This window comes from Trichosurus vulpecula, chromosome 4, assembly GCF_011100635.1.
Source record: "Trichosurus vulpecula isolate mTriVul1 chromosome 4, mTriVul1.pri, whole genome shotgun sequence".
In the NCBI taxonomy this organism is placed as follows: domain Eukaryota; kingdom Metazoa; phylum Chordata; class Mammalia; order Diprotodontia; family Phalangeridae; genus Trichosurus; species Trichosurus vulpecula.
Window position 1 is genome coordinate 363,983,894 of NC_050576.1, and position 6,336 is coordinate 363,990,229.

Sequence of the window (6,336 nt, forward strand, 5' to 3'; positions counted from 1 at the left end):
AAGAGACCCCCCAAAAAGCCTTCTTCCCACTCCCCTACCCCTTCTTTTCAATGTTCTTCTCTGTGTTGTCTTTCCCCACTACATCAAAAGGTTCTTGAGGGCAAGTGTTATCTTTCTTTTTTCATATTTATATGCCCAAGGTTTACCACAGTATCTGACACAAAGTAGGTGTTTAATACATGTTTATTAAATAGTGCCAAATAAGGCTTGCATTTTCAGGCTCAATGTGGTGATTTTCACTGTAGTTATTTGTAATAAGGAAATGATCTGTAGAGGGATGGGGAATTACTGAGAAGTGGCAGAAATGTAAACCAAGAAAAGAGAATCTAAAAAAAAATTAAGACCCTTTCCCCCCAGATGGCGCCAAAGGCAAAGAAGGAAGCCGTTTCCCCCACCCCCCACCCCCCCAAGACAGAGGCCAAGTCGAAGGCCTTGAAGGCCAAGAAGGTGGTGTTGAAGGGTGTCCACAGCCACAAAAAGACGAAGATCTGAACATCCCCCACCTTTCGGTGACCCAAGACACTAAGACTTCGAAGGCAGCCCAAATACCCTCGGAAAAGTGCCCCTCGGAGAAACAAGCTGGATCACTATGCCATCATTAAGTTCCCCTTGACCACTGAGTCTACTATGAAGAAGACTGAGGACAACAACACCCTAGTCTCCATTGTAGACCTCAAAGCCAACAAGGATCAGATAAAGCAGGCAATAAAGAAGCTGTATGACACCAACGTGGCCAAGGTCAACACACTGATCTGGCCTTATGGAGAGAAGAAGGCCTATGTCTGACTTGCTCCACACTACAATGCTTTAGATGTTGCCAACAAAATTGGAATCATCTAAACTGTGTCCAGCTATCCCACTCCACCTACAATAAAAAGTTTTCCAGTTAAAAAAAAATTTAAAAGAAACAAAATTAAAGAAACTAAAGAAGATATTAAGGACAAGAAAAGGATTCAAAATGTAGCTTTGGAGGATAACTATGAAGAGGAATAAACAGTTTAGAAATGAATTTGCAAAAGTTTGCTAAAGTAATGGGCACCTTAGAAAATAGAATAGAGAAAATTAAGTTCAAAATGTCTATGAATGCCACAAGGAACATTACAAAAAAGTCAAAAGACAAAAAAAGAAATAAATATCTACTACCAAAAAAATTAAGTGTGAAAATAGCATGAGGAGATATAATTTAAGAATTACAGGGCTTCCCTGTAGGATGAAATAGTGTAACAACAATGCTACTTGCTGTTACTACGGCTGTGTAAGGCCAATAACATCAGCCCACGGAAGGGCTGCTAGCACACAGGTTCTTCGATCTGCTTTTCTAAGGAAAGCAACTTTGTGGGGTTTAGAGTCTCATTTTAATTAAACATACATGTATCATTCACTTAGTTCAGGGGAAAAAGTCAGCACCCTGAACTTCAGAGCAAATACAAACAGAAATTACAAACAGAGAAAATATAGACAGATCAACAGACAGGCTTTTGTGTGACCATAGCAATACATGTGTAGTTACCACAGAGAAAGAAGTACCAGCACCAGGGTTTTCAAAACCGGAGGCTTCAATGACTACCCAGAGCCTTGTCACCAACACTCTTCCAATGAGTGTACCCAAAAACAAAACATCAACCTCGGGTCATATACACCCTGTTCAGGGCCCTGAAGGCTCAACTCCTATATAGCAAAAAGGGTGTGGGAAAGATCTTTAATCACTAGCACCACATCATATATATTGTTTCCAATCAATTACTCTTGATTCAAACAAAGGCAAGACTCAGACACCAGATTGCCTTAGTGCTGAGAAACACTCTAGAACAAAAGACAACAAAAAGTCCACTTTGCTTACCATTACATTTGAAAGTCAAGACTCATCAAAGGTACTTGACTGCCTTAGAATTCTAAAAGAGAAAACAGTAAAAAAAAAAAAGTCCCATTCTTTGTACCATTACAAATAGACAACCTAGGAAATATATTTCAAGATGGAAAATGACTAAACAATATTTAATATCTCTCCCTTTCCCCATCACTTTTTTAAAGAGCAGGGAATAGAGAGGAAATAATATGCTAGGAAATGATATTTGGGAGGGACGCAAGGTAACAATCATAAACATGAATGCGAATGGTATGAATTCACCCACAAAACAGAGAAGACTACAGAATAGATCATAAAGGAGATCCCAACAATTTGCTGTTTAAATGAAAAATACTTAAAATACAAATATTTATAAAAATGTAAAAAATAAGATTGTTGTAGTAAAATCCTGAATGCCTCCTCTGAATTGAGAAAAAGCATGAAAAGGAATAGAATTAATGTGCAGAGATAAGCAGGGAAACTATAAAAGTTAAAAGCACCAGAAATAATAAAACAATTCTAGTATTAAATATTTATGAACCCAGGGAATAATATCTAAATTCTTAAAGGAAAAGATAGTCAAAATACAAAGAGAACTACAAAGAAAAAAATATTGGGCACACCAGCATATCTCTTTGAGTCAAGACAGATTTAAAAGAAATCTAAACAGGAAAGATGTTAAGATTTTGAGTAGAATATTAGAAGAATTAGGGACGATAGACATTTAAGATTACTAAATGGAAGTTTTTAGGGACGTATGCATTTTACAGCTTTCCATGAAACTTTGTGAAAAATTTCCATGTGTTAGAGCATAAACAACTCATAAAGCAGAAATATTAAGGAAAAACCATAATATTATAACAATTGTAATCAATAAGGGAAATATGAAAAAAGTATTAGGACTTAGAGGCCAAAGAATTAATCATAAAGAATTAGGTAAAACTCATAAGAAAAATTAATGATTAAATCAAATTATAAGAATTAATCAATGCATAAAATTCATGGAATCATTTAGTTATTAATTAATAAACATACGTTCAGTACTTACTATGTACCAAACACTATATAAACATTTAAGAAAAGAGGAAAAAGTAAAAAGAGGCCCTACCATCAAGCAATTTTTGCTCTAGCTGGGAAGATAACATGAACACAAATAGGTATGTATGATAGAAAGGAGAATGCCAGTTACTGAGAGCCCTGAGAAAAGCTTCCTATATAAGGTGGTATTTGAATTGTTTCTTGAAGGAAGCCAGAAACTCTAAGAGGCAAAAGTGAAAAAGGAGACTTTCCAATGATGAGGGAGGGTCATCCAGTAGATGGCAGGTGGAGTATGTGTGAGAAATAGCAAATTAAACAGTATCTCTGTACTATACAGTATGTAGAGGAAAGTTATATGTAAAAAGACTATACAGGTATGAAGTGACCAGGTTGTTAAGATCATTCAGTGCTAAACAGAGGAACATTATAATTGATCATGGAGGCCACTGGAATGTGGTGTGTGCGTGAGTGTGTGTGTGCACGCACGCACGCGTGTACACACACACGAATATGACATGGTGAGACCTGGGCTTTAGGAAAATCCCTATGGGCAAAATGGATTCTGACTAGAGATACTTGAGGGAGGGAAACCAATTGGAGAAGTGATGAGCTCCAGAACTAGGGCAATGGCTGTAAAAGTGGAAAGAAAGGAAAGAATACAAGAGATTGAACACTGAGAGAAGTGATAAGATTTGGTGATTGATTAATCCTATGGAGTAAGTGAGATTCAAGAATTTGGGATAGCAATGAGGTTGCAAACTCAGGTGACTGAAGAGATGGTGGTGCCTTCAGCAATAATAGATATGTTCAGTATAGAAGTGGGTTTTATAGGAAAAGATAATGAATCCTATTTTGGACATGTTAAGTGTGAAGGGCCTAAGTTTGAAATGTACAATAGGCAGTTAGTGATGTAGAATGGTAGTTTGGAAGAGAACTAAGAATACACATATAGGTTTTACAGTCATCTGCACAAAAGTGATAAATGAAATCACAAGATCTAATGAGATTATCAAGTGAAAGAGTATAGAGGGGAAAGTGCCCAGCACAGAGAAATCAGGTAGACACACAATTAGTCAGTACCACCACCCTTGGACTAGAAGCCTACATCTTCCTGAAGATATAAAAGTGGGGCTGAGCAACTTCTTGTAGTATAGGCTGCCTTACTTAACCTTGATCCTGAAATGACATTATTCCATCATGCTAAATTTTGACAGTTATTGTCTATGTCCCCACTACTGCAGATCAGAGTAGTTGAAGGACATTTCAAATGGTCATTTGAAAAAGCAATGACAACAGGTGATAATTTAGCAGAGACAAAAGCAGTCTATGAATAAGGTAAACCTACTGAGTTCATCTTTTTTCCCTTCCTTTTTGCCTCTGTTTCTCACTGTGTATGTGTCTGTTTCTTCCTCTCCTTTCCTAGGAATATTTTTCTCCTTTTCAGCTTCCTCTCTTATCTTCGCTTTCTTTCCCTTCTTAATAGCTTTCATACCTATCTTTTTTCTTTTATTTTTCAGTAAGATGGAATGGATTCTTCTTAAGATTGAGGACCTCAGCTCTTTCCCCTCGCTCAAGATGGCGGACAAAAAGCCTCCAAAGGAAAAGAAGGTCATAAAGGAAAAAAAAGAGAACAAAAAGGAAGATGTGGCTGAAAAGGTGGTGAAAAAGCCTCGAAAGCATTGCAGTGGAACCCAGTCCTGGCCCGAGGGATTGGTAGATACTCCAGGTCTGCAATGTATTCCCGGAGAGCCATGTACAAGCGGAAATATGCTGCACCAAAAACCTGGATTGAAAGGAAAAAGAAAGAGAAGGTGCCTGCTACTATCTCAAAGCCAGTTGGTGGTGATAAGAATGGAGGAACCCGTGTGGTAAAGATTCGCAAAATGCCTCGGTATTACCCTACTGAGGATGTGCCTAGAAAGCTGCTAAGTCATGGCAAAAAGCCCTTCAGCCAGCATGTGAGGAGACTTCGAGCTAGCATCAAGCCAGGCACTGTTCTGATCATGCTCACTGGCCGCCACAGGGGCAAGCGAGTGGTTTTCCTGAAGCAGCTGGCTAGTGGCTTGCTACTGGTGACTGGACCTCTGACCATCAACCGTGTTCCTCTGAGAAGGACCCATCAGAAATTTGTCATTGCCACCTCTACCAGGGTTAACCTTTCAGGTGTAAAAATTCCAAATCATCTTACTGATGCTTACTTCAAGAAGAAGAGGCTCCGTAAACCTAGGCACCAAGAAGGAGAGATTTTTGACACAGAAAAAGAGAAATACGAGATTACAAAGCAGCGCAAGGCTGATCAGAAAACAGTGGACTCTCAGATCCTGCCCCAAATCAAGAAAATTCCTCAGCTCCGTGGCTACCTGCGTTCTGTATTCTCTCTCTCCAATGGAGTTTATCCACACAAACTGGTGTTTTAAATGCCTTCCAGAGAACTCTTATTAAAATATTTGGAATAGCTAAAAAAAAAAGATTGAGGACCTCAGGGGTGCCTTTCAGCTTTAAAATTCAGTAATTCTGATTTTGAATAAAGTATTGTTCTATCTCATATTTGCTGAATAAAATTTGTGTTCTTTCTTCTTCATTTTAAATGGAGCAGAGTTCAATGTTCAAAATAAAGGTATTTTGTGCTTATGTGTGATTGCAAAGTTTTTTTTTTATTTTAAATTCTTTGGATTAGTGCCTGTCAGCATAAAAAGTGTTCCTTTTCTGTGAACTAAAGGAAGTAGATTCACTGGGAAAGGTGACTTACCATTTCAAGTGGTTATGCCACTGGGGTCTGTTACTCACAATTGGGGTATGCCAATGTGTATATTCTTTGGTGTTTGTTTGGGCTATGATCACTCATTGATTTATTGGATGTGCCCTGGATTTCTACCTATATACCTTGAGCTGCTCCAGTGGAGGAAAGGGGTAAAAACTGACACTCAGAGGCTGTCGTATTCTTTAAGACAGACAGAAATAATTTGTTTGGAAGGATGGTTTTAAACTAGCTATCAAACCAGAAGCTTACTTCCCTGAGTATTTTACAGCAAGCATAGAAACATTCTGGACTCAGATGAGCGAATTAAATCACATCTATGTTGTTGCTGTTGTTGTTTTAATCTACAGCATCAATTTATTTATTAACTCTAGTCTAAAGTAGTTCATTTTTTTTAATGTAGAGGCAATCACAATCAATTTGCCATGCAGAAAATTTTTGGAAGTATCCCACATCAATAAGTGTCTCTTTCTAGTTTATGACTGAAAATCAAGTAGTGATATATACCACTATTGATTTCATCCCATACATTCCCCTTTTCAATCACTAATTCATTAAGCAACCATTTAGAATGATAAGGTCTCAGAGTCTCAAGGTCTGAGATTTTCAAGGAGAAATGATAGCAATAGTGAACGATCCAATATGGTGACAGTCTTATGTCATTTTCAGCAAAAAATGCTGACAACTAAAAGCA

General features: G+C 37.8%; 2 pseudogenes; both read left to right on the plus strand.

The window, feature by feature from the left end:
* The first annotated feature begins 357 nt into the window (after nt 1-357).
* LOC118846366 lies at nt 358-840 on the plus strand (annotated as a pseudogene).
* Nucleotides 841-4,459: 3,619 nt separating this feature from the next.
* On the plus strand, nt 4,460-5,343 carry LOC118847254 (annotated as a pseudogene).
* The last annotated feature ends 993 nt before the right edge of the window (nt 5,344-6,336 follow it).